At 43.0% G+C, this 21,811-nt stretch overlaps 1 long non-coding RNA gene across 2 annotated transcripts in view; it reads right to left on the bottom strand.

Annotated features, from left to right (window-relative positions):
* Positions 1-21,811, bottom strand: part of LOC129525382 (uncharacterized) — a 62,626-nt gene that overhangs the window by 18,045 nt on the left and 22,770 nt on the right. For both annotated transcript variants that reach the window (XR_010131588.1, XR_008669663.2), the window contains exon 2: positions 601-846. This is a non-coding gene — a long non-coding RNA (uncharacterized lncRNA). The remainder of the gene's footprint in view (positions 1-600; positions 847-21,811) is intronic.

Genomic DNA, 21,811 nt, shown 5'->3' with positions numbered 1-21,811 from the left:
ATTTCCCAGTCTACATACTGCAACGGATATCAAATTGTTCTTAAGTGATATGTTATTAAATAAGATCAGAGAAGATAAAAATGGATTTCTGAAGGATGATAAATAAAAGTACACTACATTTATTCATTTGTCTTTTAGACACCAGCTTACTGGGCGGGCATCTGATATGCCTCAGGCTGGGTGTGGGTTCTAGAGGGATGAATGCATAGGAGGTGGTCTCTAGCCTCACCAAGCTTATAGTCTAGGGGTGAGGGGAACAGAAGACAAAGCTCACATGCACACACACCACACATACACATACACACAATTGCAAATGGTGCTGAGCAGATCAGCGCTGTGAAGAAATAGGTGAGGGGTCCAGCAGAAAATCACAGGGCCAATTTATGTTTGTACGGTCACAGAAGGCTTCTCTGAGGAGGTGATATAAAAACTGAGACCTGAAGGATAGGAAAAGGCCGACTACACAATAAAGTGAGGAGAGGTGATTCAAGCAGAAGGAATCAAACTTGCATTTCTTATCATAAACAACAAAGGCAAAATATTTTAGAATTAATAGAAGCCTATTATTTCAGAGACAGAAAAGCTATTTCATTTTCTCACCTAATTGCTCTGCTTCTTGGAGATGGTGCTTATTGTTCAGACTTTTTGTGTTGTTTGTCTATATTTTTGTGCTGTTTCCTCAATTTGTGGCTGAGAAGGGCCCTTTCAGAGATTTGTAGAAGACTTCATTTCTCTTCCCAACCCCAAAATGATGGTGGGTGGAGTTGTTACACACACAGGCTCCATCTCTTCTTAACCGTGGGAGCTTGGAGAAGGCATTTCTTCTGTGAGCCTCAGTTTCTTCATCTGTATATATTGAGGATAACAAAAGCACACTATCAGAGAGCTGTGGTGTGGCTTAATTGAAATCGTGTGTGAAGAACTTAGCACAATGGAATTGGAACTTTGGAATTGTTCAATAAATGTTAGCCATTTGTTATGACTGTAAGCTACATGTATTCAGATTAAACTACCTTGTTTTATAAAAGTGTTGATGACATTTTCTTGCAACTTTCTTTCCATGCACATTGCAGCAAGAGCAGATCAGATCCCTTTGCGACTGTGACCGGGAGCCTGTGCTAAGAACTAGATGAGTCCTGGTAGGTGGAGCAGACTTAGGTGGGGTATGGGGAGGGCCTAATACCTGGGGCCAGAGATGAGATCTTATAAACTGGGGCCGGTATCCCTCAGGGCAGAATCCCAGGGAAGGTGTCAGCCTTGGGAGAGATTACAGAATAAGGCAGAAGGAAGAATTCAAGAGAGGGAGGCCAGAGACAGGCTGGCAGAAGCCACAATTGCTGAGTTGGGCTTCTCAGGACTCTAGCACAAACAAGTAGGGACCAGAAGATTCTAGCCATTAGTGGGAAATCTAAACAGGGCCTTATTCTGGACCAGGGTGTGTGCCAAGGGGCCTGGGAGGCTGGGGACTGGCAGGCAGGGGGGCCCTCTGAGGGTAGTATTTCTACGCATCAAAGAATTTCATCAGAACTTTTCCTGGTCTACCCACCTGGAAGGCTTTTCCATCTGTATCTGAGGAAACAATCATATCTGACAAGCAGACTTGGGAATCATCCAGAAGATCCCCAAAGACATTCACTTGGTCAGACGTGTTTTGATCTTCTCTCCCCATTGAATGATGCTTGGATTTTATCTTCTCTCTCCCTCTGGCTCCCCAGTTTGGTCCATAGCATCTCTCAGGACATGCCTGGGACCCACCCTAACTGCCTTCCAATATCTTGCCTCTTGGACCACGGACCAGACTCTAGGACTGCCAAAAGCATTGGCAGTTACCATCCCTCCTTCTCTGGCAGTACCCACATCCAGGCTGAAATGCTCCAAGTCCAACTCATTTGAGCTGCTCTCTCGAAGCCAAATGCAAGAAAGGCTTTTTTCATTAACTAGCTGGCCTGATTAGCATTTATTAGGGCTCCCCGCAACAACTCTCTTAGCTTCCTCCTCCATATACCTAGTAACCCCTGAGGCATCTCCACCAAGCTCTAGAGCTCCTTGGAACACCATTTGAGAATTGTTGCTTTGATCTAATGTTGTCACTCTACCCTTAGGGAAACTAAGTCCTACAGTCATGGTCTCAGCCTTAGCACAGTCTAGACCTCGTGTTTAAACCTGGCTCAAGGTTCGCACATGATAAGAACAGAAGACCAACTAGGGAGGCCTCCATTTTCATGAAGGGCTGCTCACCTTCTTTCTGCCTCTGCCTCCCCAAATCCCAAAGCTAGATTCCCTCATGGCCCTGCCTGCAGACCAACTAGCAGACAGGTCAATTCTGCAGTGAGATTCCAGATTCAGCCTTAGCATATCAGCTGGGAGACTTAACAATGAGTCACCGTACTGGTTGATCCTCACTTCCCCCCAGACCAACTCTGTTTCCTTTTCTAATCTGCTCCATGACCCGGGAATTTAACCTCACTGCTGGGTTCAGCCAATGGGAGTCACCAGCAGGGCAGAAGGAGAGGTTGGGTCATTTATTCTCCGCCCCCTTCTTGCTTTGGCACCATGTTTCTGGCAGTAGCTATACCCCTCTGTGGCTAACAGCTCTCCCCAGACCTCCTCCCTGGCTCCAGCTCTTACTGGGCCCTTTTTCTCTTTGATCCTCAGAGGAGTAGCAGCTCTCTGCTGCTGTGACTCTCTGGGTGATCATTTGTTGATTCTTGTTATTCTGCTTACACCTTTATAAGCAGTCCCTCCATCTACCTTTCTTCATTTGAATCATCTGGTGGGTATTCTGTTTCTTGCTAGGCATTGAATGATACAATCACTTTCCTCAGACTCAAGGTTCAATGTCCCAGCCATGGTGGCTTACCTTAAGCTGTGTGTCTAAGCCTCATGCTGCACTCCCAGAGATAAGATTCTCTACAGGACCTTGGGCCTGTGTGTGTTTGACATATAGGCTCCCCTGCCCTGTCTCTGGTAGCCCTGTCACTTCCCAGCCCTGGCCTTGTCCTGATGAGAGGCTTTGCCTGGTCTCCAGCCTGTACTCTGGCCTCTCCTCATGTTGTCAAGGCCAGAGCCAGCCTCATGTCCTTATGTTCTGGCCTCCATGCTGGCCTTGGCTCAGACATACACCCTCTTCTGTACTTTCCATACCCTTTGATGACCCTGCCCATGGACTCTTCAACCAGTGCCCCAGGGCATGTCCAAGGTATTCCCTCTGGCTATCTTGGCTTTCTGCCCTTCCCAAGGATTCTGAGCCATGCTCAGTGACCAGAGGTACATCTGCCTGAGGTCTTTCTTATCTCTCCAGCACACTCTGGGGCAGGGCTCTGGCTAGGCTTCCCCCAGCCTGTGTCACTCCCTGACTCACTCACTTAGCAAAGAGTCTCTGAGCATCTCCTGTGTACCAGGCCCAGCCTTATGTGGCACACAGGGTTCCTAAGTCCATCAGACCGGGCCCCCTGCCCTCAGAAAGCTCACAATCTAGAGGGGAAAGGTCTAAAGACACATCATTACCTTGGAGAATGACAAGCACCCTAAGGTCCAATGGGAGCAGGATGGAGAGTGCTAAAGCTCGTCTGGAAAGTTTACAGAAAGCTTCCTTAGGGAGGTGATGTCTCTGCTGAGGCTCAAAGATCTGGTGGATAAGAGTGGCCTGGACTAGAGTGGGCACAGTTGTAGGTGGCAGATGAAATGCTCCAGAAGTGGCTAACAAGAGGCTATTGGTGACATGTCTGCCCTTGAGGGCAGGGTAGGCGAGCTAATCAAGGTGGCTGTCAGGTCATTTAGGTGGGTGGATGGGAGAGGTGCCAGCCTCTGAGAATAGGAACACAGAAGGAGGAGTGGATGTGGGGAGCAGCTAGGGGTAGGAGCAGCTATGGGTGGGTGCAGCAATGGTGAACTCCATTCTGAAGTGCCTTGGGAATGTTCCTGGAGGGACTTGGGACACAGGGAGAGAGCTGGGAGTCAAAACCTCCATGTGAAAGCTAAAGCGGGGAATAAGAAGTGCTGCTGAGAGAGGAAGAAAGGCTGAGCACAGAGCTGATGGACACCAACATTTAAGAAAGGTTTTGGAAAGAATGAGAAGGGGTGGTAAGAGAAGTGAGAGGGAAAACAGGAGAGGTTGCTGTATGGAAACCAAGGGAAGAAGGGTCTCAGGAGGGGGCAGTCAGCATGGGAGGGTGACTGGCACAGAGGGCTCGTGCAATATGGAATCACAATGGCAAGATCCTGGCTCCTCCACTTGCCGCGTGTACAACCTTGGATGGCAGTTCAAGTGGGAGCCTCAGTTCCCACTACGTAAAAGCAAACAACAGTGGTGCCTTTTGGGGTGGTTCCATTCACATGACCATGTTGTGAAGCATCTAGCACAGTGCATGCCACACTTGACATGTTCAACAGATAGTAGCTACACCTCTGAGAATTAATTCACTCAGAGAACACTCAGGTGCACGCATGAAATGATCCTTCCTACAGAAGATGCTGAAACAAGATGAGGTCTAGTCTCAAAAAGAAAATTACATCAATCACTGAATCCATGGGAACAAGTGCCAAGTGGCATAAAAAGGAACCAGAGAGTGGCTGCAAGCGTCCTCAGGAGGCAAAAACCCTGCTGTCGCCATAGTTTGGGCTTGGAAAGCTGCAGACATGGAAGCTTGCTGTGGAGGAGAGACCCATGAGCCAGGACTGGAAGAACATCCAGGAGGAGGGAACAGCCTGAGCAAAGGCCCAGAGGGAGGAACTTACACCTTCATAAGAGACTCTTGGGGCTCCCTGCTGCCCTCTGGTGCCAGGCTCAAGGGTAAATGGCTCATTGTCTGGGCGACAAATACACAACAGCAGCAGCTCCCAGCCCTGCACTCCACGTCACCAACAGGGGGATGTGATCATTAGGTGATTATATTTTCAAGGCCCAAATTGTTTTATTTGTTTCCCTGCCAGCTTTCATGAGGCCATCAGTCATTCCCCACACAGATAACATTTCTTATGTACATTGACAGAATAAATTACATGGTTCTCATCCGGCAAATCAACATTACAGGGGAACATTATCTTTTGCAAAATGCTGTCTGGGCACATCATAAATCCTAACCAGGTTTATTACATCTGTCTTGTCATAGATTCATTTTATTGAGAAGTGGGTTTTTTTTTCCAGATTAATAATCACATTAATAGATGAGATTCTTTTTAGAGGACTCTTTTCTTGGAGAAACCAAAGGAAGAATTTCATGGCTGCAGAGCATGGCCACACTAGTGGCTGGTGCTGTAAGACTGTCCTTGTCATGCTGACAATATCCTCCAGGATTGGGAACTGGGAACTCCTGACTCACCAGGGACTTTGGGCCAGCTCATGATCCCTTCTTTGCCTCTTATTTCAGAGCTCTTTCCAAAGAACAAATCCAGAAGCTTCCAAGATGGGATCAAAGATGTATTGGGATATTAAACCAATCAAATTAATATTTAATGAGTAACTAGCATGTGTGCAACTGACAAATCAATGAAGGAAAGAATGTTAACCCACTTGGAACAAGAAGAGGAGAATTCAGCACAGAGTCCTCAGAATTGGGCTTCCTTCCTGCCTGCGCCCCTTCAGTAGGTGGCTCAAGCGCCTGAGGTAGGTAGCCTGCTAGCTCTGAGATTCTTTCTCCTCTTTTTGTTAAGTGAGAAGATTGGTCTAGATTAGGGGTTGGAAAACTATGGCTGAAGGATAAAAACAAGCCCATCACCTGTTTTAGTAAATGAGGTTTTATTGGAACATAGCCTCTCCTATTTGTGTATTGTCTATGGCTGATTTTGCACAATGGCAGAGCTGAATAGCTACAACAGAGACCTTCTAGCCTGCACAGCCTGAAATGTTTACTCTCTGGCTCTCTACAGAAGAAGTTTGCTGGCCTCTGGTCTAAATAAACTTCAGGTGGACACAGATCCCACAATTTGCAGCCAAGTTGTGGGATCTGTGCTGAAGTGCTTTAACATTGATTTGAGTCCATTGTGCTAAATGCTTTTCTTGCATCATCTTATTTAATTCTGGTTCTATTCTACAAATAAGGAAACTGAGGCTTTAAGTGATCCAGTGACTCTTCTAAAATCACCAAGAGGCAGAGGCAGAGTCAAGCTAGGAATTCAGGCCTGTCCAGTGCCAAAATCCCTTCTTTCCTTTCCAGGAAATGGCCAGTGTACCATGGAGATGTTAATTAGTGAGAATGGGGGAGACAGGAGGAAACTTCTTAGGGGACCTCAAATTTGGCACTTAAGATGTGGAAGTGTGGAGAGAAAGGGAGAGGAACTCCCGGCAGTGGGAGCCCAGGAGAAGAGGAGGGGGCTGTTATGCATCACAGGGCTGGGCCCTGGTGTAGCAGTGAGAGAATGACTTCCACCTGCAGGCTGCCATGATGGGCATGGCCTCATTTAAGGCTTACAGATGAACTCTAAGGTGGGTACTTCTACAGTCTCCACTCAGCAGATATAGGAAAGAAGCCCAGAGAGGTAACCGCCAGCCCAAAGTCACACAGTGGGTGAGTAGTATTTCTTCCTCACTTATGTGGTTTTGGCAAGTTCTTTGCACCATATCAGGCAGTCTCACCTGGAGTAAGAGAGAGAGCTGGTGGGACAATTTTGGGATAAAAAAAAAAAAAAAGTAAGATCACTTCAGCCATGGGGCAGGTGGCATCAGAGTGGCAGAACCCAAGGGGAAGGCAAAACTCAGAAGCCAATTGGAGGTTGTTAAGGTGGCTGAGTGCACCTGTCTGGGAATCATCTCTCGGACCTCTTCTCTGTTCAAATCAGGGAAGACTTTGTGTCTGAAAAAGGGTGCTTCTCCCCTGCAATAGAAAGAGCTGGGGACCTGGACCCACCCATGCCTCTTCCCTGACTCCCAGTCTGCTCCACTTCTCCACTGTGACTTCTCACAGACGGCCCTAGCATCCCCAGTATGGCACAGTCCTCATCTTCCCCGCAAAGCCTGTTCCTCACGTTAGTAAAATACAGCCCCAGCTTCCCAGATGCTCAGAAAGAAAACTTTAGCCATCCCTGACTTATTTTTCTCACACTCAATATCCAATCCACTAGTAAACGCTGTTGGCTTTTCTTTCAGAATATAAATAGTATGTCATCAATTCTCCCCACTTCTGCTGCTACCGACTGGGCCCAAGACCACCATTATCTCTTGCACCAACTGGTCTGCCCACCTTGGCCCTGCTGTCCTACTCAGCCAGAGAGGTCCACTTAACAGGCAGCTTCTTGGCTCAAAACCCTCCAATTCCTCATTTTTCACTAGCCTAAAGCCCACATCCACATAATGACCAGAAAGGCCTCACACACTCAGGCTGCAGTTACCCTCTGACTCAAGGCCTCTCTTCTCCCCTCCATCACTCTGCTCAGCCACATCACCCCCTGCCCACACAGTGCCCGCCTCCCACCTTGCTGCACACCCCCAGGATAAACCCTCTCCTTGCTGCCTTCATGAATACTGTCCATGAGTTGCGCAGCCCGGCAACTCTGTGCCTCTGGATGCTTGTACTAGCTGTTCCCTTCTCCTCAGATGCCCTTCCACAAGATATCCGTGGGCTGGATCCCTCAGCCTTCACAGTTTCGCTCAGAAGTCATCCTCAGTCAGCCCTTCCTGCCGGTTTATGCAAAATTCCAACCTCCACATCACCCTCTGCCTTCCCAGTCTGCTGCATTATTTTCCTCTATCATTCACCTCCATCAGGCTGTTTGTTTATTGCTCATTGGCTCTCCACTAGAATGTAAGCTCCACCAGGGCAGGGGTCTTATCTGTTTTATTCACTGCTAAATCTTGAGTACCTAGAATAAGTCCTGGCATATATATAATAATATATATTAGCCCACATGAGCTTGGCAAATATATAGAAGTCTAATAAATTTTAACACTGTTCCACCACTGGTAAGATGTGGTTCTTTGGACAAGGTATTTTATTGCTCTAAAACTGTATCTTCATATGTTAAATGGGGGTAAAATAGTTAAATAGCAGTACTTTCCCCAATACATATTATCAGGAATGATTGAAAAACAAAGCAAAGCTAAAATGAAGAAACGTAACTTGCCTGGTTCAGAGTTTAGCACAGAGCCTCTCACAGAGTAGGTTCTGGGAGATGTGTTGTTCCCCCCTTTTTTTTTTTTGAAAGAGTCTTGCTCTGTCACCCAGGCTGGAGTGCAGTGGTGCGATCTCAGCTCATTGCAACCTCCACCTCCCTGGTTCAAGCGATTCTCCTGTCTCAACCTCCCAAGTAGCTGGGATTACAGACTCCCACCACCATGCCCAGCTAATTTTTGTATTTTTAGTGGAGACAGGGTTTCACCATATTGGCCAGGCTCCTATGTTTTTAAGGACAATCACCAAAGCCAAATAAACCTGCATCATGAGACCAAGACTGAGACTGCATCTGTTAGGCTCTGGTGTCCAACCACGGCAAGAAACGCAGTTCCACAACCTACTAACAATGTAACAGAGGAATGTTCCATCATCTTGCACCTCAGTTTGCTCAGCTGTAAAATGGGTGATAATAAAACTGATTTTATAGAGTTGTTTTAGGGACTGAATGAGGGAAAGCACAAAAAGATGGTTAGCATAGGGCTTGGCCCACGTGAGCTTGGTGAATGTTAGTGATGGTGAGGATGATGATGACAATCCCCAAGGAGGCTGCCTGGGAAGGAGGTGCCCTCCAATCCCTGGCCTCTCAGCAGGGAGTAGGTTGCTGATGAGTCAGGCCTGAGCACATTAATGTGCAAAGTCTCTCTCCCTCTTTTTTTCTTTTTAGCACAAAAATCTCTCCTAGCACCTCTCATTATCCACTTCATCAGTCTCAAACCGTCGGCTAATTGCACTCCCCAGCAGCCCCTCCCTCCCTGCCTCTTCAACAAGCTCAATAGGACACAGCTGCCTCCCTCTTTGGGGCTCCCCCGGGGAGTTATAAACAAAATGTATCAGGCAATGCCCTGACTGCCTTCTCTGGGCTCCCCTATTGCGCCCCTGCTCCTCTCCTACCTCCCCACCCCCCAGGAGAATGGCCACAGGACAGCCAAGGGCAGCAGGGTGGGTGGAAAAGGGAGGTGGAGCTGCAACAAGATTTCATGGTTTACTCTGGCTCGTAGGTCTGCAAGATTCTAACTCCTAACTGGCTGTGATCCTTGAGAAAGGGAAACACAGGGAGGTGAGTTTGACATTCACCTCAGCTTCCTGCCAGTGGGCCCTTTCCAAACCTGGAGCACAGATTTGGAAAGAGAGAAAAGAGGTCTTACTGCATGAAGGAATCAGAGACTAGAGTGTGAGGCAGCTGGAATGTGTGAAGTAGGTTGCAGGACAGTTGGAAGATGCATAGAGAAGGAGCACCAGGAATATATATAGTATTTGCCCTGATAGTAAGCCATGCATGGACAGGGTGAGACTGTGCTGCCTGGCAGAGAACAGCTCCTAGCCTGCAGCGAGCCAAACTACTTTGTTAGAGATCACACAGTGCTGGGAGATAATGGAGTTATGACCAGCCAGAGTGGAGATCTTGCTGAATGCCCTCGGTATTTGGCAGACTCCAAGAAGGCTATGCATCAGGGACTACTCTATACTCACCCTAAGAAAGCCTAAAATTAATTCATGACACAGTCAAGCTGACTCACCAGCAAATTAACTGCCTACCACAACAAAAACACAATACTCTTTCAAAGATGACAATTAAAAATTAATATCTCCATAACACAACATTCACAGTGTCTAGCATACAATTTTTAAAATGTCAAAAATGCAAAGCAGGAAAATATAACCTATAACCAGGAGAAAAATTTACCTAGAGGTGATGTGAGTGCTGGAATTAGCAGTACAAAACTTTAAAACATCTATTATAAATATGTTTAAGGATGTAAAGGAGAATATGTATGAAATGAGTGAAACAATGGGGAACCTCAACAGAAAAATGGAAACTATGAAATGAATCAAGTAAAAATTATAGAAGTGAAAAATGCAATACTTGGAATGAAAAATTAACTAGATGAGCTTAATAATAGATTGGAAACTGAAAAGAAAAGAGCAATGAATTGGAAAGCAACCCATGAAACCATGAAAGCTAAAGTACACGGAGAAAAAGGAACAGAATGTCAGTGACCTGTGGGACAATACCAACGACTGTAACATAAATAAAATTAGAGCTCAAACAAAAAAGGAGAGAGATTGGGGCAGAAAAAAATTTTGAAAGAAATAATGATAGTCAAGAGAATGAAAAGACAAGCCACAGACTGGAAAAAATATTTGCAAAAGACATATTTGATACAGGACTGTTATTCAAAATATACAAAGAATTCTTGAAACTCAACAATTCAGAAAATAAGCAACCCAATTTAAAGCGAATCAAGTATATGAACAGATACTTAATACAGATGGACAACAACCATATGAAAGATGGGCTTTCATAAATGAAAGATGTCAAATAAGCATATGAAAAAAAGCATATGAAAAAAAGCATATGAAAAAAATGCTCAATATCATACATCATTAGGGAATTATGAATGAAAACAATGAGATACCACTACACACCTATTAGAATGGCCAAAATTTAAAACACTGACAACACCAAATGCGAACAACAGGAATGCCTCATCTATTATTGGTGGGTACGCAAATGGTACAGTCACTTTGGAAGACAGTTTGGCAGTTTCTTTTGTTTTTTTATAAAACTAAATATACCCTTACTATACAATCCAGCAATCACTCCCCTTAGTATTTACCCGAATGAGTTGAAAATTTATTTCCACTCAAAAACCTGCACAGGAATGTTTATAGCAATTTCATTTATAATTGCCAAAACTTGGAAGCAAATGAGATGTCCTTTAATAAATGAATAAATAAACATACTGTGGCACCATCCATACAATAGGATATTATTCATCACTAAAAGGAAATGAGCTATTAAGCCCTGAGAAGACACAGGGGAACCTTAAAGGCATATTGCTAAGTAAAAGAAAACAACCTGAAAATTGTATATTTCAACTATATGACATTCTAGAAAAGACAAAATATGAAGACAGTTAAAAGACCAGTGGTTGCCAGGAATTCAAGGGAGAAAGAAGGAGGAATGAATATGGAACACAGAAGATGTTTTGAGCAGGAAAATAATTTTGTATGATGCTGGAATGATGGGCACATGTCACTACACAGTTGTCAAAATCCATAGAATGTATAACAACAAGAGTGAACTCTATTGTAAACTATGGACTTTGGTTGATAATAATGTGTTGATGTTGGTTCAGTGGTTATAATACATGTACCACACTGATGTAGGATGTTGATGGTGGAGGAGGCTATATGTGTGAGAGGTAAAGGGGTATATCGGAAGTCTGTACTTTCTACTAAATTTTGCTGTGAACCTATAACTTCCCTAAAAAGTAAAGTCTACTGATTTTTTAAAAGACATAAAATGTTTCAAATGTGGTGACAATGTCAACCCACAAATCCAGAAGCTTAGCAAATCCCAAGCAATATAAACACACACATACACACACACACACACACACACACACACACACACCTCTGCCTTTACGACCATCACCAAAACACATAATAATAAAATTTATGGAAAACAAAGTTAAAGAGAAAATCCCAAAATGACCAAAAAAAGATGCATATAGGTAGGGGAATTAAAATAAAAAGATAAGAATGATCACTGCTTTACCACTAAATACAATGCAAGCCAGAAGGCAATGGAGACCTTAAAGTGCTAAAAGAAAAACAACCCATCACCCTAAGTCGGAATTCAGAAATCATTCAAAAATGAAGGTGAAATAGAGAAATTTTGAAATAAATAAAAGCTGAGAGAATTCATCACCAAGCTAAAGAAGAATGGTACCAGATGGAAGATAAGATCCTCATCAAGGAATAAAGAACACCAAAAATGGTAGTATATATGAGTAAATGTAAAATACTTTTTCCTTAATTTTTAATTTATTTAAAAGAAAAATGACTGTTTAGAGTAAAAATAATAGCATTGCATTGTGGGAGTTAACATATGCAAAAATAAAATAAATGTCAAAAATAGAACAAAGGAGGGAGGAAATGGAAGTATACTGTTGTAAAATTATTACATTGTATATAAAGTAAAATAATATTAATTCAAGGTAGGCTTTGTTAATTTAAGAGTGCATATTGCAATTCCTAGAGTAACCATCTAAAAAGAGATGTAGATAAAAAGCTAGTAGATGAGATAAAAAATATAATGTTAGAAATTCCCATGAATTTAAAAAAAGAAGAAAAGAAAAATAAATAAAAGGGGAAAAATAGATATCAAATTGCAAAATGGTACATTTCAACCCAACGAAATCAATAATTACATTAAATGTAAGTGGACTAAACACTCCAATTAAAAGGCAAAAATTGATCACTTAAAGAAATAACACTCAACCGTATCCTATTTATAAGATACCCACTTTAAATGTAAAAATATAGAGAGGTTAAAAGTAAAAGGATAAATAGAAGATATGTTGTGAAAGACAAAGTAGATTCAACACAAGAACTATTAATAGAGATAAGAAGGGAGAAAATTTTTGCAATCTACTCATCTGACAAAGGGCTAATATCCAGAATCTACAAGGAACTCAAACAAATTTACAGGAAAAAAACCCATCAAAAAGTGGGCAAAGGATATGAACAGACACTTCTCAAAAGAAGACATTTATGCAGCCAAAAGACACATGAAAAAATGCTCATCATCACTGGCCATCAGAGAAATGCAAATCAAAACCACAATGAGTTACCATCTCACACCAGTTAGAATGGCAATCATTAAAAAGTCAGGAAACAACAGGTGCTGGAGAGGATGTGGAGAAATAGGAACACTTTTACACTGTTGGTGGGACTGTAAACTAGTTCAACCATTGTGGAAGTCAGTGTGGCAATTCCTCAGGGATCTAGAACTAGAAATACCATTTGACCCAGCAATCCCATTACTGGGTATATACCCAAAGGATTATAAATCATGCTGCTATAAAGACATGTGCACATGTATGTTTACTGCAGCACCATTAACAATAACAAAGACTTGGAACCAACCCAAATGTCCAACAATGATAGACTGAATTAAGAAAATATGGCACATATACACCATGGAATACTATGCAGCCATAAAAAATGATGAGTTCATGTCCTTTGTAGGGACATGGATGAAGCTGGAAACCATCATTCTCAGCAAACTATCACAAGGACAAAAAACCAAACACCGCATGTTCTCACTCATAGGTGGGAATTGAGCAATGAGAACACATGGACACAGGAAGGGGAACATCACACACTGGGGCCTGTTGTGGGGTGGGGGTAGGGGGGAGGGATAGCACTGGAGATATACCTAATGTTAAATGACGAGTTAATGGGTGCAGCACACCAACATGACACATGTATACATATGTAACTAACCTGCACATTGTGCACATGTACCCTAAAACTTAACGTATAAAAAAAAAGGGACATTTCATATGAGAAGTCAATTAAGCAAGAAGACAGAACAATCCTAAATGTGTATGTATGTAATAACAGAGTTTCAAAACGATGAAGAAAAACTGACAGAACAAGACCTGTGTGCTTCACTTCATGTAATTTATATCTTAATAAAAAATAAAATATATATTTGTAGAAGTTTAAAAAAAAAAGAAAAAGACAGGCTCTCTGTCTCAGGAATAGGTCTAGGGCTTAAGGTCAAGGCCTAATGAGCCACCATCTTGACACAGTCTCAGAGGGGTGGGCCAGAGCTCTCAAATACCTCCTGCCTGATACCAGGGAGAGCTGGCAGCTGGGTCAGGACAGAGCCAATAGTCACAGGTGAGAGATAAGCAGGGCAGGGTGCCAGACAGTACTCAACCCCCTCCATAGGCTGGTAGATAACGTGGGAGGGAGCATAGATGATCTAATTTCCTGTTTCAGCATTTTTGTTTTCTTCGTAATAGTTAACTACAGTTTGTAATCATTGCATCTATCCGTGTGTTCATGATTTAGTGTCTGTCTCACCCTGGGTCTGTAAATCCCATGAGGGCAGAAACCAGGTCTGTCTTTTTCATGATCTTATCCTAAGCCTTGGATACAGTGGCTGACATGTCGGAGCACCCTTGATAATTGGTCATTGGATAAAGGAGTAAAGAAACGAATGAATGAGGGAAGAATAGAAAGGAATGGAAGAAAGGAGGGAGGGATACATTTTCTACTTTCCCTAGAAGAGCTAAGGCAATGTCATAAAGAGCATGAGGTCAAAAATACAAACCCTCAGGTCTCTTTTGCCAGCCCAAAATTTCCTAATAACTCCTGAAACCCCTTGCTAGGCTGCCCTAGCCCTGTTTCTTCCCTGCCACCTGAGCTCCTGACCTCTCTATCAAGCCCAGTAGCTGAGCAGCAGGACCCTCTGAGGACCATGAGATCTCGGTCAAAATCCTCTTCTGCTTCCTGTAAGGACAACCTCCTCTCTCTAGACTTCAGTGTGTCCTGCACTAAATTAGACTTTTGTCTGCCAGAGCACAATCTCAGCTGCCTGAGAAAGGAATGCACAGTCGTTGATCAAAGACTCTTACCTTAATTTGCTGCCCCCACCCCCAACCCCATCTCCACAATGAGCCATTTTCCAGACAATAGCCATCATCACTGCCTTTGTGCAGGCCCAGGCATCCTGAAATTGAGCTTCCAATTTCCTTGTAGACATGCACAGGAAATGGAAAATCTATGCCAGTCCCCGGAGGCACATTGACAATTGATTCCGAAGCACACTGGGTGCCCACTCCCCAGGAGGGAGAGGGGACAGATGACCTGGGCCAGCCTGGGAGAGGTCTAGCTCCCATGACCAGTTCTCCAGGGTAGGAGGATTAGCATCTCCCTGGGGTCTGAGGGCCCCCTTAACTGCTCTACTTATATCACCCACCCACTCACTGCTGTGCAGGGCAGGACAGGGCCCTATTGCTGGGGTCATCCCAGGAAACATCCCAGGTCACATCCCTATGACCCTGAGTCCCAGAGTCCTGTTTGCAGGAGGGTCCCTTTGATTCCTGGAAGGACAAAGATTCAGAGGACTAGAACTCTGAGAAAGGAAGGTAGACAATGGATGCCCTATCTAGGAAAAAGCCCTTGAAATTACCAAGTCATGCTGAGGTAGGAGACACACCTTTATTCCATTCCCCAAAAGACAGCCTGCAGACGCTTCTGACTCATACGTCTGAAAACATCATTTCTCCTGCTTAAACCTCTGACCATGGGTAGAGGGTCTCCACAGCTGTGTTGAACATAACTTAAATATTTTGAGACAGTCAGGGAAATTTGATTAGGGACTGGGTTATTAGAAAATAGAAAGGATTTATTATTAATTTTGTTAGGTGTGATAATATCACTGTCGTTGTGTAAGAAAACATCCATTTTTTTAGAGATATATGCTGCTAGAGTGTCAGTACACGATATCTGAAATTTGTTTTCAAACACTTTAGTACAGAAAAACAAAAAGGAAAGAAAAACTATCATAAAGCAGAATCCAGGCTCAACAAGATGAGATGCTCAGATTGAGAAATAATATCTGCCACAGGCAGGGGAGAGGCAGCTGGGGTGGAGGTGGAGGGAGTGACAGGACACCAGCCATACATTTGCCATCCTGGCTGGTCCCTCACCTGCCAGACAAATGTCTCCTTTGCCCTTCAGGACTACTTCAAAGAATACCTTAGTTATCATTGACTAACTAGGAGTTGATATGTTCTTAAACAATTCAGCCTTTTTTATTTATTCTGTTGCTGCTCTAGGACAAACCAAAAAATAAGAACTATGAAGGCCTTGTTCTAACAATTGCTGCTATGAATTGACTTTTATATGAAAGTCCCAACTTTCTGGCTGGATGTGGTGGCTCATGCCTGTAATCCCAGCACTTTGGGAGGCCGAGGCGAGCAGATCCATTGAGATCAGGAGTTCAAGACTAACCTGGCCAACATAGCGAAACCCAGTCTCTACTAAAAATACAAAAAATTAGCTGGGCGTGGTGGCGTGTGCCTGTTAATTTAAGCTACTAGGGAGGCTGAGGCAGGGGGATCACTTTGAACCTGGGAGGCAGAGGTTACAGTGAGCTGAGATTGTGCCACTGCCCTCTAGCCTGGGCGACAGAGCGAGACTTTGTCGAAAAAAAAGAAAAAAAATTACTGACTTTCTATTTTAGACTCAAATAAGCAATTTATCCTTTCCTTACTTTCAAGTAGAAAGGGATATTAATAGCTGCCATTTATTGGATGTCTACCACGTGCCAGGCACTGTGCCAAGTACTGAGCATGCATCATCTCATTAATCGTCACAACAACCCCATGAGCTAGGGCTGTATTACCCCCATATTTCAGATCCCAGTTGGAATCACTTGTACAAGCCCACACAGAGGGTAAGCACTTGAGTTAGGGTCTGACGTCAAGCTCTGTAACACCAAAGGCACTGCTCAAGCATTGTACTCTCTCACCTCTCACTTCTCACCAAACACCTGGACAAACGACTTATACATTTGGGGGCCACAGGGAAGAGCTGGGAGTTTGTGGCCTGGAGGGCCAGAGACCAAAAACAGAGACCAAGTTCCAAAGGACAGCTGCTAGAGAGCTGGTAACCTCGGGGAAACTCTCTGCTCTAACCAAGAGAGGGAAAGAGAAAACACCATCTGCAAGGGGCTCCCAGCCCACGGAGAGTAACTGCTTCCTGGACAGCTCAGAGCAGCTGCTCAGAAGCCTCCAGGAGAGGGCTCCCGGCTGGGAGCACTCCAGGTGGCTGGGACCACTTCCCTGAAAACTTAGCCCACTTTGGGGCCAGCCCTCTGTTTGTCAGCTAAGGGCTGAAAACTGGGGGTTTCAATAAGTGAAAATGGGAACACAAATTTGAGGCTCCATGAATATAATTCTAATTGGGCATAATCCTTTGTTTAGGGATTTTCTTGTTTTATGGTAATAATTTGAGTCAAAATTTTTGTGTGAGTTTGGTTATTTCTGTAGGATTTAAATTTTTATCAGTAACTAAATATTTTACCCAATGTGCTGTGATAGGGGTGTGCTGTCAACACAGAATGCAAAATTCCAATGTAGGCATTGAACGTGTGGCTCATGCAAAGAATCTGATATTCCAACTGAAGCGAAATTTATTGAGAAATAAGGAAGGGCTGCTAGTCTACAATTCTCTGTTTTCTGTTTCTGTTTTTTTTTTGTTTTTTTTGTTTTTTCCTTAAAAAAGGACTCTGAGATTTCCCCAGGAATTTATGAGAATTGCTTGTAGTAATTTAGGATGGAGGTTAGAAATAAGAAAAGATTGCTAGTCTATAATTCCCTGTGTTTCCTGTTTCTGTATTTTTTTTTTCTTAAAAAAGGACTCCAAGATATCCTCGGGAATTCGTGAAAATTGTTTGTAGTAATTTAAGATGGAAGTTAGTGAATGTAACATGAATGAGGAATTGGAAGCTCTAACAGGTGAGGGATTTCAGAGGAAATATTAGGAATGACGCATGAGCTCATGGGAATTGTCCAGTTTGAACTGTCTGAGTGAACGTGTCCTATTGCAATGTGGATTTCAGTTAGCTGGCATTTGTTTTGGTTGAGATCCTTCATTGGCTATGTTTCTCTGATAAGAGTTTGGAGAAACACCAAAACTACAGTAATAAATGGCTAAGACAATAGAATTAGCACCAGAACTTTACTCACTGCCCTAAAATATCTCCCCATGACCCCAGGTTCTACAGCCTTCCAAAATCAACCTTCTCCTTAGAAGCTAGATAGTGATAGTCCAAGTCCCCAGGCGGCTTACCTGAGAGAAAGCCTGGCTGTTTATCAGGTTTGTCTCCCCCTGAGATCTCTGGAACTCCCCCAAGGAATGCTTCTGTGTCTCACAAAGCAGCCCTGATCATCACTTGAACGTCAAGGAGCTGCCTGGCTTTTGGGCAACCTGTACCTTCATCCCTGTGTTGCATTTCTCCGGATTATTTGTGCTCTCTTAAAAGTCCCATCCTAAATTCCCCCAGAGAACAGTGAAAACCAGGTTGTAACATTTAACACAATATTACTGAAGGTGCATGGGGGACAGACCGGGATTGCAGTGTGGAGTGCTGGCTCTGGCTCTCTCTCTCTCTCTCTCTCTCTCTCTCGCTCGCTCGCTCGCTCGCTCGCTCTCTCTCTCTCTCTCTCTCGGCTCCAGCCTGACACTGTGCACATAGAATTGCTTTGTCTCTATCTTCCCAACATGAGTGTAGATCCTCTTCCCCATCCCAGTCTTCTGTGGGGTCCAGCAACAGACAAAATGTATCTCCACTCTCTGCTTCCCATGAACTGCAAACAGCTTACTCAGCACAAAGTGGAGACACACTGTTAACATCACGATGAAGAGAGGTTTCATTCTTCACTGCCCTGCAAATTCCATTTCAGAAAAGAATGTTTTTGGCTTACAGTCGTTAAACCAAAGTCTCATTAAACTATTTGTCTCAAGATATAATTTGCCCATAAGATACAAATCTCCCTCCTTGGAGAAACAGGAATTCATCAGTTTTGAAAACAGCTCCTTCTCCTGCCACTTCTAGCCATCAACATTGAGGTCCGCCTTTATGATTTGGAGGTTATCTCCAGGCCCAGCAGCTGAGAAGGACCTGCGGTGCCTAAGCCACATTCTGTTTATGGTCTGTCCTTTTGTACCTGTTTCCCCAAGGGGGACATCCTATGTTTTTGCCCTGTGCCCCAAAAATGCCTTTGTACACAGTGATTCCCTGCGAGGTACAGGATGCCTGGAGGAATGGGGAGTTTTGCATCAGGTTGGGTAGGCAAACTAGAGGAAAAGCCTTTGAGTGCTGCTGGAGGCAGCATTTGTGGTCCAAGGAGAGGAAAGGAGCAACAACATTGGCAGTGAGACTGTGATAAAAGGAAACACAATCAGTATGGTTTGGCTCATGTGGAAAGAGGAGAGCCAGGGAAGACCTCTTGACAGCACCCCAAAGCCAGCAACTTCTGAAACTCATCTTTGTATCATTGCATTGTGTTTTGTTCACAGGGGGCCTTGGCTTTGGTGTTTCTGGGAAATGTTTGAGTTTTCTCTTTTGAAAATATTTCAAGCTCCTTGCCCCGATGTGTCTTAATCTATGCTTCTCAAACTGGGACACATTTTCCTACTTGCCAGGGGAATGGAGCCGTGTGCTAGAGCATACATGAAGCCACAGAATACCACATATTCATGGTATGTGGATTTAATTAAAACAATGGCCTGGGGGCAGAGTGTGTGCCATTTTGGACTTTTTTACACAACTTTGTCACAAGGCAAAGTCATCAGCCTTCTGCTTCTCCATTTCATCTAATTTCATGTTTTCTTTTTTATGAAAGATTGAAGTTTACTTTTTTTGAAGTTTTCATCAAAGTAATTCATGAACACAGTTTTAAAATATAATCATATAAAAAAACTTCTCATGACAAATCATCATGCCCCCCCATCCCACCCATTCCCCAGCCTCCCTTCCCCCAAGGTAATTATTTATCATTCTTTATAACTTTTCTACTAGTTAGCTCCATGTTTCCAAATAATATGCTTAAACTGCTGTTTATTGATCCATGCATTTGACCTTCTCTATTTATTTTGAATTATGATGGATATGGGTTTGGCTCTTTCATTCTCCCCATCTGCATTTCCTCTTACAGCAATTTCACTACTATTTTTTGTTAAATAATTTATGCTGTAAAATAGACATTGACTGGTAGCCACCTAACATCCATTTTCTTTCCTCTTGGAACTGTACCTTGATTCCCATTTGGAATGGAAACCCACCCATTTCCCTGGTCAGTGGAAACTTTCTTGAAGAGCTGACCCTGTCTCCATCCACAAGGGTGGGTTCTGATTGGCTGAACCCCAACCCTCAAGCTATAGTGACTGGTTCAAGAAAAGGCAGGTTACCCAACATCAACCAATGAGAGGTCTGCTGGAGGAAAGTGAGAGCATGCATTTCCTTGTTTTTCTGCAGAACTGGAGAAATATTCTTTCCCTGATGGACATGAATGAGGAAAATTAAAGTCCCTAAGTGCTGGAAACCATCTTGCATCTCTGGGGAAAGCCAGTCTTACTTTAAATAGATACTGCAGAAGGCCAAGAGGAGAAATTAAAAGATTTCAGAGGGCTCCTGAATCAAACCTCAACTGTAGGCTAAACTGCCTTCTGTCAAGTATGCAACAGAAATACTGTAATTTCCTTTATGGTTTAAGCCACTTTGAGTTTTTAGTTACTTGCAAGGAAGAGATTCCTTACCAACATAAGGGTTTATAGTAATATGATACACAACAAATTATTTGTGATTTCATTGCAGAGTTAATTGGTGTATGGTCACAATTCCTTTCATGTGCAGCATTCTGATGGTCTTAAAAAACTAATCATTATTTTTACTTGCAAAATTTTCCATATGCATATCCTTAATTCTTTCCCCATACTCATCTCCAACCTCCTTCTTCATGCTCCACTAGTGGCCTCTGAGCTGTCAGCCTGAGCCTTCTCTTCACCACTCTCCTGAGTTAAATCCACCTATTCCTGGATCCCATGACTTCTTTTTTAGATTACTCAGGATTTACTGGAACGTTTTCTCAAAGCTTCCTATGAAAAAGTGCCAAATTGTCTATGAATGAATGAAGATGTCTTAACTTTGACCTCACACTTGACTGTTAGCCTGGCAGGGTGTAAAATTCCCAGTTGAGAATTATATTCTGTAAGATTTTTGATGCTGTTGTTCAATTGCTTTCTGGTATTCAGTGTTGCTACTGAGAAGTCTGGTGTCTTTCTAATTATATTCTTTTATATGTGACATCTTTTGCATTATTTTGCTCTTTGGGAGCTTTTAGGGGACACCTAGTTCTTGGCTTTAAATCCTCTCTATGATATACCTCAATGTGGTGTTTTTTAATTCTCACCGGGATGTGTCCACTATGGGCCTTTCAATACATAGCCTGGCTGGTGTTCTTCATTTTGGAAAAAAAAATGTTCTTAGATTATTTCGTCTGTTTCTGTCCCTATGTTTCCAGTCTTCTTTCTTTTTTTTTCTTCTTTCTTTATTATCTTCTGTCTGGAATCTTATTATTCAGATGTGGAATTTCTAGGCTTTATTCTTCATGTCTCTCCTCATCATTCTCATATTTTTCAACTCTTTATCTTTTTTTCTGTCTTATATTTCCTTGATTTTGTCTTCCATTTTTAAAATTTAGCTATTATTTTTATTTCCACAAGCTCATTGTGGTATCTTGCTCTTGTTTTATAGATGCAATACTTTATTATAGTCCTCTGAGAATATTTATTAGAATTGAGGTGGTAGTTATTTTGGAAGTTTTTTCTTTTCCCTATATTATCTCTGTGGGGTTTTTTTTTTTTTTTCATTTTCTTTTATCAAAGACTTTTATCAATTGTCTTGTGATCTTTGATCATCTGCCTGCATTTAAGAAATAGCTGAAAACTCAGAGGCCTGGGCAAGGTTCATGTAAGCTGGACTTATGTTAGGGTGGTAAGGAATGATGACAGCCATCTCATTGGTGGATGCACAAAATATCAGTGAGTGACTACAGGATTTCAAAATATATTACAAAGCTATAGTAATCAAACAGCATGGTGCTGGCATAAAAACAGACACATCAATCAATGGAATAGGACAGAGAGCCCAGAAATAAACCCACACTTCTACAATCAATTGATCTTTTTTCTTTAAATAGAGATGAGGTCCCACTATGTTACCCAGGCTGGTTTCAAACTCCTGAGCTCAAGCGATCCTCTCACCTTGGCCTTCCAAAGTGCTAGGATTACAGGCATGAGCCACCGCACCTGTGCTCAATCAACTGATTTTT

The sequence above is a fragment of the Gorilla gorilla genome, chromosome 1, assembly GCF_029281585.2.
Source record: "Gorilla gorilla gorilla isolate KB3781 chromosome 1, NHGRI_mGorGor1-v2.1_pri, whole genome shotgun sequence".
Taxonomy (NCBI): domain Eukaryota; kingdom Metazoa; phylum Chordata; class Mammalia; order Primates; family Hominidae; genus Gorilla; species Gorilla gorilla.
The sequence above is the reverse complement of the archived record's forward strand: the minus strand, read 5'-3'. Positions and strand labels throughout refer to the sequence as shown.